Below are 12,160 nucleotides of genomic sequence, written 5' to 3'. Positions count from 1 at the left end.
CTCTTTTGTTCTCTAATTATTTATTTTTTTTCCCAATCTTTCCAATTTCTTGCTTTCTTCAGTGCTGGGGAATGGCTTCTTATTTCTATTAATGCTTAATGTTGCATCACTAGTTTACTTGTTTGAGCTCTCTTTAATTTTGTTTATAATGTGAGCACCTATAGACATCAACTATCCTTTTAGTGTAGATTTATACTTCTCTTTCACTATAGTATTATATTCTGCAAGAAATTATCTTAATTTTCTTGTATTTATTAAAGCCTAATTTATGGCTTAGGATGTGTTTGCTTTGTGTTATGTGTGTCTTTAGTGTGACTTAACTAAGAATTATGTTTCCTGCAGCTATTTATGGAAGACATACAATAGTGCCCCTAGCAATTTATCAACAATCTTGTATTTTTTTCAACTATAGGAAACACCTGTATAATACATTTGTATCTCTATTTAAAATTCATAGAAAAAAACACTGGTATAAATGTTTGCCATTTATATTTGTATTTTATTTTTATAGCAAAGAGCATCATCATTTAATTATTTAAAAGAGGAAGGTTTAGAGTAGGGAGAAAATAATGGATAATATACAAATGAGGTTATAGATAATAGTTAGATATATGACAGATTGCAAAGAAAATATTATAGACATAGCAGTGTAAAAAGGAAGACTTATGGATACTGTCAGCAAGGCAGCAAGTAAGTAAGCACGGTGCTGGAGCAGAATATGAGAGCTTACATCTGACTACAAATACAGCCACAAGGGAGTGAGAGCCAACTGGAATGGCTTGGTGTTTTGAAACCTCAGATCCCCACCCAACAGTGACACACCTTCTCAAGATGATCATTTTCATGCTGTTCAGTCACAGCAAAAGAAAACAAACAGAAACTAGGAGAAGCAACCTGGAGGTAGGAACTGAAGTAGAGGCCAGAGATAAACATTGCTTACTGGCTTGCTCTCCATTGCTTTTTCAGCTTGTTTTTTTATACACCACAGGAACACTAATCCAGGGGTGGCACTGCTTACAGTGGCCTAGACACTCCTATATCAAATATCAACCAAGAAAATGTCCCACAGAACATACACACATACCAATATGATGGGGGAATTTTCTTAATTGATGTTCCCTCTTAGCAGATGACTCTAGCTGTGTCAAGTTGACAATAATAACAACAATAATAATAATAACAATCATACTCATATTTACTTTCAAACATCTAACACCGTTTCTTTGTTTAGGTATTTTATAAAAAATATTTCCATTTTATCCACTGAACTCATCATTTTTACTCATACATTTTACAAATATGAACTATAATTAATGTTTTATGTAATGCAATTACTTAGTTTTAGTTAATTCAATAGAAATGTATATTTAAAATACGTCTGTCATCTGTTTTATAACAATCTACCTATCTTTGTTTATATGTAAATTTCCCAACTTTTTAAAAATAAGTTTATAATTTTTCCTCAAGGTGTGTCTATTAGAAACATCAGAGAAACCCTGCTTTTCTTCAATATGGAGGGTAATTTCACTGGATGTAGACTTCCTGGTAGATGGATAGTTTTCTGTTAACGTTAAATTTTTGATGCATGTTTCTTGGTAGTATTATTTTTAAGTAGAAATAGGATGAAATTTGTACCTTTGTTTCTCTTTAAGCAAAGAGAGAAGTAGATTATTTTTTAAATTTTTCAAAAGTTTTAATTTAAACTTTTCTTCTCTTCTGCCCTCTTTCAAGATTTTATTTTTGCTTGAATTTTTGATGATTGAATATAAAATGCTTAGGTCTACTTTTTGGAGGGAGTATTTATGTTGCACTGTCCTTTTCTGAGTTTTTTGAATATGTAGTTATGTAATTTAAGAGAAAATTTCAATCATTATTCTTTCAAATATTTTTCTTTTCCCCTTATCTCTTTTCTGAGAATCACATTACACAGACAAGACAAGCCTATTGATTCTTGTTTTTTTTTCCATTTTTTAATTATAATTTATTAACATTACATCCTGATTGTCATCTCCTCGCTCTTAGCTCTTATCTTTCTGTTCCCATACTCCCTTCCTCTTTTGTTCTATTCCCCTCCCATAGGCCTCTGACAGATGTGGCCCTCCATCCCACCATCTCGTCTCATCTGGATACCCGGCATCCCCTTGCTCTGTTTTCCCACAGGGCCTCCCCAGCAAGGGGAAGTGATCAAATCACAGACACCAGAGTTCCTGTCAGAAGCAGTACCCACTCTCTACTGTCCATTCCACACATGGAGTATGAGCTGTCCATCAGCTACATCTAAACAGTGTTTCTAGGTTTTCTGTTTGCAATGTCTTTGGTTTGTGTATCAGTTTGTACAGGACCACTGGGTCCAGATCCCCTAACCTTAATAGTCTCCTTGTGGAGGTCCTGACACCACCCCATCCCCCCACCCCCATCCTTCCACCCCACATTCTTCCTTACTCTCATCCTTGTCCGGCAATATATCAGTTCCAGTTAAGACTTCCCTCCCTTGTGGATGGCTTCCGTGAAATTCTCTATTCATACTTTTCAGTTTCAGAGAGTTCTCATTCTGTGTCTACTTTTCTGCAATTCTTGTTTTGAGGGGCACTGCTTTGCACCTTGATGAGGCTAGGAGGAGCTGTTCATTATAAATTTATTATACACTTTAGTTGTCACTACAATATATCCACTTACATATAGGACCATTAATAATAAGAAGACATTTAACTTAAAACGTTCCATTTGCAATGTACACTACTTATGCAAAATAATAGTTCTTACATAGTATTTTCAAATATAATTCTCAATTATTTGATTTGTCCTTTCCTAATCTTACCCATTGGCTTTTTAAAGCAAATTTACCTATTTCATTTTATGTGTATGCTTGTGTTGTGTGCCTGAGTGTATGTATGTGTACCATATATTTGCCTAGAGCCATCATAGGCCAGAAAAGGGTGGCATATTAATAGAAGTGAAGTTACCATTGGCTGTAAGCCACTATGTGGGTGCTGGAAATAGAACACAGGTTATCATGGATTCATTTTCTCTAATGGGCAAAGGCTAGAACTTAAAGACCAATGGTCTTATGACTGAGACATATTTAGATCAAAAGATACTAAAAAACTGAAGTAGACTATCAGTCAACATCAGTGGTATTGTATATATAGATTTATTTTCTCTTTAGGCCCTGCATGACACCAAAGATGACATTATAGATAGGCCTGACTTACACAATAATGTTGAGTTTTGATAAAGTTTGGCTGCTTCCTACTGTTCCATACCAAGAGCAGCAAGAACAAATACTACAAATACTATCCTGGAGGTACATAACACACATTATTTGTAATGGAGGGGAGACATGGTGTTTCCACTTTCTACATAGGAATCAGAAAAACACATGTGCATGAGTCATGCAAGAACAACATAATATTCCCATGAAAGACAGGCAACAAATGCATGGAATTACATCAAAAGCTTCAGTGGCATAAGAATCAGACAATATCAGCTCCGCATTTAGTCTATCTATAACCATGGTGATGGAGTAGTTTTCCAATGATGTGTGTATAAAATGGCTGCATATTATTAAAAGAATATGGTCAAGTAATATATTGTGAAAAATTAAAAAATAAATAAAATATAATAAAGTGTTCTATCTTCTGTATGCCCTGTTTTTCAAATCCTTAAACTTTAGCAAACAATATTTAACATTGTATGAATTTTTTTGACCACAGTTATTTTAAGTCCTGCTGCAGCTTTTTAAGCTTATGTGGAATATGAAGTGAAAACACTAGGAACTAAACAGCAAAGTGTTTCCCAGGTGTCATTATATCTACATACTTTTCCATGTTGTATCCACCTTTCTGAAGCCATCTGTGCTTATTTGTTGTGTCATAAGAGAGAAGATCAAAACTAATAGGGCTAGTATATTTTGATGTAACTAGAAGTAGTCACTTAATGTTTAATTTATGGATATAAATATAGATTTAGACAAAGAAGTTCAATTTTCTAAAAATAATTAAAATATATTTTAGAAGAAATTTAGATGAATATTAAAATCATAATATCAATTGATATTCTCAGCTCTTGTTTGAATTTTAATTTATAAAATAAGAAAGCTGAACTGGATGACCTTTAATATCTTTCTAATCTAGGCTTGGCAGTCTAGGATTCTAAGTGCACTCTAGAAATAGAATAAGAGATGGTTCCAAGGCACTTAGCATACACTTTCAGTCTTTACAGCATTGCATTAAATCTCCAAAGACATGGCTTGACCTTGCATATTAGTAGCTAAGAGTTTTCTGCTGGATAGACAATACATTTAGCATATTTATAAGTTTAGTTTCCACAGGAAAATCTAGCTTCACTCTAAGTATAACAGTTGTAGTTGGATAAGAGGACTATCAGTATAATTGTTAAAGTTGTAATCTATACAGATGAAAGAGGCCTCCAACTTTTTCATTTCTTACAAGTATGAAACAGAGCAGTAACATGACTTTAGATCTCTCATCTCTGAAATGAGACTATGTATTCTTCTTAGATGGTTATGAATATTTCACAGGTAAATTTTATCAATGCTTTAAGTAATGGGATGGAAAAAGTAAAGATTGAAAAATGGCATCTAACAATATAATTTTCTCTATAAAAAGGCATACATTCAATACTTCTAGCCTTTATTTATATAAAAGTGAATGGCTATTTGAATAAAGATTCCTGATTTCTGTTGTTTGTCCAGTAGCTATGTGGACTTAAGCAGATTATTTACTGTCTCTATGTTCCAGTTTCCTAAACTGCAAAGTAAAAATTATAATAAGACTTAACTCAAATGAGCTATTGTAAGTATAAAATAAGCCAAACAAAAGCAAAATACTTATACTCCTGCTTTACATGCAAACCAAACTCAATAGACTTTCAAAATTATTGTTTACACCTATAAATAGTTGCAATTTCTGACCACCCAATAGTGGAAAATCAAGTTAGGGAAGTCAATATTGAAAGGAACATGATTTCTTTGTGAACTGTCTTGATGTTCTCACATCAGCCACTTATGCTTTCACTTTGTCAGCTATGTAAATACTTTAAATGATCTAAATTACCCCAGTGAATACAAGACATCTGCCTTAGATGGAAAGAATTTTCATCATCAGGCCTTCCTTTACAACAAAACCTTACAAATTTTAGGTGAAAAAAAGCAGGAGTATCTGATTTGAATTTCTTAATTTTTACAAAGTTCAGAGCCTCATCCAAAACATTTCCTATCAACCTCAACCTTGGTGATTTCAAAAGATGGAAAATTTCCGTATAGATCAAGAAAAAAAATGTTTTAATTACAAACTTATCTGAAAGTATAAACAGTAAAGTCTCATAATTTACTGTTGAAAATGTCTCCTTAAAAAAGCAATGCACATGATCTAGAGAGATGGCACAATATTAACAGGATTTGTTGCTTTTGTAGGGTTTCCAGCTCCTACATAGCGGCTCACATCTATTTATATCATCTGTATTTCCAGTTCAAGGGAAGAGGCAGATGACATACTTGTATGGTCTTGGTTGCCATGAATGTGCATGGTGCAGGCAAACACTTATCTACATAAAATAAATGTTATTTAAAGCAATGCACATACCAGCAAGGTGGTTCAGTGTATAAAGCACTTGCTGCAAAGCGTAATAAGTTTAATTTTGCAGTGCCATAGGAAAGAAGGAAAAAAATAACTCCCAAAAGCTGATCACTGACTACTGCACTTGCAAAATAACAAGTGTGGGCAGAAGAGAGAGAGAGAGAGAGAGAGAGAGAGAGAGAGAGAGAGAGAGAGAGAGAGACAGAGAGACAGAGAGAGACAGAGACAGAGAGACAGAGAGAGACAGAGACAGAGACAGAGACAGAGAGACAGAGAGAGACAGAGAGACAGAGAGACAGAGAGAGAGACAGAGACAGAGAGAGACAGAGAGAGAGAGAGAAGAAAAGGAGGGAATAAAGAAAATAAAAAGATAAATAAATACATAATACATAAAGAGAAAGGACAAAAGATACCAACAGCTGTACTTAAAACATAAGATCATTTTCAAAATCTACAAGTAGCATTACGGTAAAATTGTGGTTACAGTCTTTGGGAAAACAATCACTAGTTTTGGTAGGACTATGAAAGTATTTATTAAATGAAACCTTTACCTTTTATTTTTATGTGTATTTGTGCTTTGCATGTATTTATGTCAGTATACCACATGCCTCATGACTACAGAGGCCAGAAGAGGGCTTTGGATTGTCTAGAGCTGAAGCTAGACCCTGTTGTGAGACACCATGTGGGTACCTGAAACCGAACCCATGTACTCTAGAAAACCAGTAAGTGCCCTTAACTGCCGGGCCATCTTTCCAGGTCCTTAAATGAAAATGTACATGACTAATTGAAACTTCACTGACCATACCCCATTTCTCTCATCTCACACTGGACATACCCATTTTCAGAAACCAAAAGATAATTGTATTATTTATAAAAAATAAACATCTTTATCAGTGGAAAAATAAACAATGTATTTAACAGAATATTTGAAATAACTGCTGTAACTCTAGAGATTTTAGCATAACCAAAACCTTTTGAGTGGCAAAATGCTATCCAAACATGTGCTTAGTCACTGTTTTAACTACGTAAACTATGCAGAGATACTGACAGCAATTGAGAATGAATACACAAAAAGTAAAATGGAAATAACTTATCTGGATGACCTGGAATAAAAATACATCTTCCAATGAATTGTGTTAATGGTTGTCATGACAAGGAAGTAAAACCAAATCCTAAAAAAGATTTCTATTTATCAGCTTCTTCTTTTAACCTCAGCTCAGTCTTGTGCTTCATGATTATAGGATCATTATTAGAACTTAAGAGATTTCAAGTGTGAGCTGGAAAATATACAGCTCATATGTCCCTCTACTATCTTATTAGAGGTGTATATACATGGAAACTATATACTGGTGCACAGTCTCAGTTCCCTTTCCTACACTATTTGGCTACAGCTGCATAGCTTCCCTTACAGGCATAGAAACACCAAAGCATAACATAATATTTTTCCTGGGCTTTGAATATCTTCATACATATCTCAATCTTACTTTCATTCCTTGACAAAAGAAAATTTGCAGTTTTCCTATTTAAATATTTCCCTCTGTTTATTTTCTTTCCTCCAAAGGTACACGAGAAGAGCTCAATCTCTACTTATCTATCCATTCATATTGCCACTGTCCATTCAATTTCAGTGACCTCTTTGTCTTCAGTCCCTCTAGATTTCTTTGTAAGCTTCCGTATCTCTAGAGGGAAGTATAAGAAAAAGCATTCCACAGTGATGTCATGAAATTTGCATAATTATCCCATCACTTGATCAGGATAAACCAAGTCATGTGCTTTGCTTATGTTGAAAAGTTTGGCATATTATCAGCACTGATGTCAGATTCCCTGAAAGTCTAATGAGATGCATAGTCACCAGTACTAATTCATTATTATTTTGAAAAAAGCAGTTCTATATTTGCTTTGTTACTGAGAGAAAGCATACACTTTTCATAAAAGCTACCAGATAGTTTTCCAATTAACCCAATTAGTCTTTAGTAATGATATGTAATAAAAAAACAAACAATATTTCTTATTCCATATATGGTATATTGCTCAAATATTGAAAAGTTGGCATTCAACTTGCAATGAAACAGGTGCAGCAGGGAAGTTAATTACATCCTTCTTTTTTAGCCCCTCATTTTCTATGTGTAGAATGAAAGAGAACTACATAAGGGGATTGTGAAGAGTAAATGAGATGTAATGTGACATGTTTATTAAAATGTATTACTTTATTTTAGAATAGATGTCTAACAAATAATAGCTTATTAGCATTATCATACACAGGTAATGAAATACACTAGGTAAACTTTGCAGTCATCACTATCAGTGTATCATTACATCATTATAAATGGTTTAAATCAAAATCTAATGTGGAAAATAGGACAATTAAACATGATGTGAAAATGGCAATTGGTTAATACTATAAAAATAAAATATTGTTGTAAATAGGTATCTGAAATAACAGTTACAAGTAAATATTGATATCAGTGTTATTATTAACAGATAATAAAGTATATACTGACATGTTGATTTCCATGATCCACAAATATGATTAAAAATTGCTACCTTCAGCTGGTAAATTTTACAGAATTGACCATCATGAAGACTAAATGATTGCATGTAATACTTGATTTGTGCCTTCTATATGGCACTTGCAAAAGAAGTATGGATCCTGTCCAAATTGGACAGTTTCCCCCATTATACCTGAAGTTCATAAACTGTAGTGCATAAAGGCATTTTGGGCACAAACATTCCTTGTGGTTAATCTTTCTAACTACTGAAGAAGCATTTACAAGGCAATCTTAACCTTCTGTATGGTCACATTAATACTAATGTGACTAGTATGATTTGGGGCTAATGATTTCGGGAGTTACAATAAGTATAAAGGAAGAAGAGCATGTTTTATTTCTTAACAGAAAATAGAATAATCATACTAGATCAATTGTAAAAAAAAAGTGAAAATGTGATATTAAAAATCCAGTAAAGAAGTAGAGAAATATAAGTGTGTAGTGCCCCGACAAAGCTACAAATTCTGACCTACAATCATCTTTATGTGGAAATGAATGGTGAACAGTCTTTGCCTTTTATGGCTAGTTTGTACATTGAAAAATACACAGAGAAAATAGAAGTGGTAGATAGAAGTTTCCATAGATTATCAGGCCAATTTATTTTTTATCATATTAACAGTGCTCACAATGTGTACTAGACTTCCTTTTCTTGCATTTAAGTGGCTATGTAGAACTATGGCAAAGAATATATGCGTTATGGCACAACTCATATTAAATTAGAAGATCACATTTAGCGTAAGTTTAGAGACATGACTGAGCCAGTTCTGAGATCATCACTTCCTTGAGCAATTTGATCTCATTGCAGAGACATCCTATAGCAGAGATATACTGAACCCATTGTGTCCTGGATGAACACCTAAATCTCACATAAATGGTTTCTTTTTAGTATTCAGCTTTGATATAAATGGTAATACAGAAGGAAGAACTGAAAAATGTAAATTAGGTGGCACTTGTGAACTTTTTAAACCCTTTATGGTCCTCTTTTAAGAAAATACTTCTTGGAAGATGTACATTTCAACAAGGAACACATAAGATAGCTGAAGACTGACTGAAAAATAATTTGTCTTTTTGGTCCTATGAAAAACAGTTTTCTAGTGGTACAAAGCTGTGACTCTAACAGAGTGATAAACATAAAGCTAGGTTCAAATTCTTCTACAGACAATAGTCACTCATTCGGTGTACTGCCATGATGGTTTCAAAAGCAATGTTATTGGCTTTAAATTGTTATTAGAGATAAAAAAATGTTCAAAACATTTGGAAATTGTGTCTCATAACACTTCATTATATTTTTATAATATTTATCTTGCCTCTGAAGTATCTTATTCAACTTTTAGGTATTTAATGTGGTTTTTTTCTCCTTGCATCCACAATGAGATTAAATCAACTTATTGTAATATATACATTTGGTTGCTAATTAAAATTGGTGCATCGGGGTTGTGAGATATCACTTGGATTTCCCCTTCAGAATGAATATACTTATTGCTTCAATGATATTGGTAGCTGATGATAGCTCAGACCTCAGTCTCTACATGTAAATTACCTTTCCATGTCCAAAATCATAACTCTTTCCATAGGAAATCCTAAATAAATGGCTAACTCATATTGGAATACAATGACACTGTCTTCTTCAAGGATACCTCTGAAGCATCCTTGGAGCTCCATAGCACACCAGAGGTTCAACTGAACTTTACATTGCAACTATATTATAGTGGAATTTCTCTCTCTACTGAATGCTACTTCTCTACCACCCATACAGGTGTTATTCCTTAATAGACCCCAATCACATAAATCTTTGTGTTAGGGTTGGTTACCTTAGTGGAATAGCCAGTAAAGTTCAAAGACAGTGCGAAGAATAAATTTTTGATTGTGCAATTATAAGTAACAGATTAATTATAATATATGTATATTTAAGGTCATTTTAAGGGCACCGTAGAACAGAGTTAGATTATCTTGTTTGCTTTCTTTGTTAGAAGAGAATGAATAGAGTATTACCTTGAGCATTTTTGACTAAATTAATTTGGATGAGAAAAAATTTATAGTCTGCCAAGAATTGCCTGCCTTTGATATGAGATAGGGTGAGACATCACACATCAAACAGTAACTAGTTTAGTTATAATTATTCATCACATGAAATTTTAAAGATGCATAATTTTGTTGTCTCATCATATATTTTGTGTTGAAGAAAATTCACATAATAAAAAATGACTTGCTAACCTTTTGAAAGCTAATGTTCAGTAGAATTAAATATATTCTTCATATTTATCCCTTACTTGTATTTGGTGCCATGACATTCCATCAGTCCCAAATAAACCCTGAAGCCATTAAGCAGTCACTACCATTCCATTTCTGCCAGTTCCTGGAAACTATTAATCTGCTTTTAGTTTCTATGGATTTGTGTGCCTTCAATTGTATGTATTCTTAGAGTTAACCCCATTATCATTATGAATGACCTCTTTTATCTCTGAATTTCTCTTACTGGAATGACTCTTACACCTGAAATTAATATAACTATTCTAGCTCTACTTTGATTAGTATAACCATGTCATATCTTTCTCTAGACTTTTATTTTTAATCTGTACATATTTTATTCTAATACAGTTTTCTGACAGACTATAGATAATTTGGTCTTGCTCTTTATTAGAAACTGGATCTATCTCTCATACACTGAATTTTTGGATATTTAGAAATTGAAATTTAAAGTGGTTGTATTGAGTAAACTATTGAGTAAACATCTACCATATTATGTACTTTTTTCACTGTACTTATTCTTAATTTCATCTATTAATCAAGATATAACAGTTGCACAACTTAATGGAGTACATTATAATGATTCAAATATTTTTATTCTGCAAGTGGTAAATTCAATATATTCAGAACACCAGAATTTAATCCTCAAATGTTCTTGTGGTTTACCAGCCTCTTCCTATTCCACTATCCATTGTACCTGAGCTACTGGAACCATTATTGTATTTATTACTTCTATGATCTCATTCTCTTTAGATTTTACAAATGTGTTGATCTATGAAATGTTTAGTTTTGAGTAAAACAGCCACTAACCTGGAATTCTGCATCTGATTAAATTTGAAGGAAAAATAAAACTTTCTCAAACAAAATTCCTTGCTTACTGATTTCTGAAAAGTAAACTATATAATTTTTTCCTCCTCCATTAGTTAGCTGATCCTTTCCCCTTGGGCTTCTTTCATATTTTATTTCCTTTCATTAATATTTTGTATTTTATATGTGACATTAATGGATATATACTTTCTTGTCATTTATCCTTGTGTTCTGAGTTTTTTTAATCTAAAGAATTTGGTAGAGAATATCAATAATTGTTGCTTGAAATATTGTTTCTATTTTCTTTTATCTCTATTTTCATATGATGGAGGTTTTGCAATAGTCCTATCATTATTAGCTACTCTATTTTTGCATACATATTTCCCTTGTGCTTCACAGATTACTGTGTCAGCCTAATAGTAGTATGTTCTCCTTGAGGGCCTATAGCCTCTCTATTCATCTGGTCTTGGCTTAATACTGAAACCAGATAGGGCTTTCATCTTGTAGAGCTGGACTTAAATCCATGATGTTCCTGCCACCATTCTTCCAGGAGACATGTTTTACCTTGTCAGATATTACAGTAACTTGTAGAGTTCACAGCTGGATAATATTGACGGTCCCTTTTTTCTCCCATAGTGTACATAGTATATTCTAGCACTATGAAAACTAGCCAGTAAAGATGAAGCTTTCCAGGTCAATATCAAATTGACATCTCCATGTTCTCTGAATCAAGTATGTGGCGTCTTTGGCAGTAATCTTTCTGTGAAAGTCTGGAAGATAACCAAGAACAATGGCAATAACCTATATATTTTAGGAGTCTGTGGGACCTCATTGTCCAACAAAAACATTAACCCGTCCTTGGAATTGGAATTTTGATTCATCAATATCTAGTGTCTAGTAGTTTCAATTTTGCCCCATTAGTGAGTAACTCAAATGTGTGTCATTTTTCTTTTGTCCATCTGA

This window comes from Acomys minous, assembly GCF_964271855.1.
Source record: "Acomys minous genome assembly, chromosome: 7".
Classification (NCBI taxonomy): Eukaryota; Metazoa; Chordata; class Mammalia; order Rodentia; family Muridae; genus Acomys; species Acomys minous.
This window is presented reverse-complemented; position numbering follows the sequence as displayed.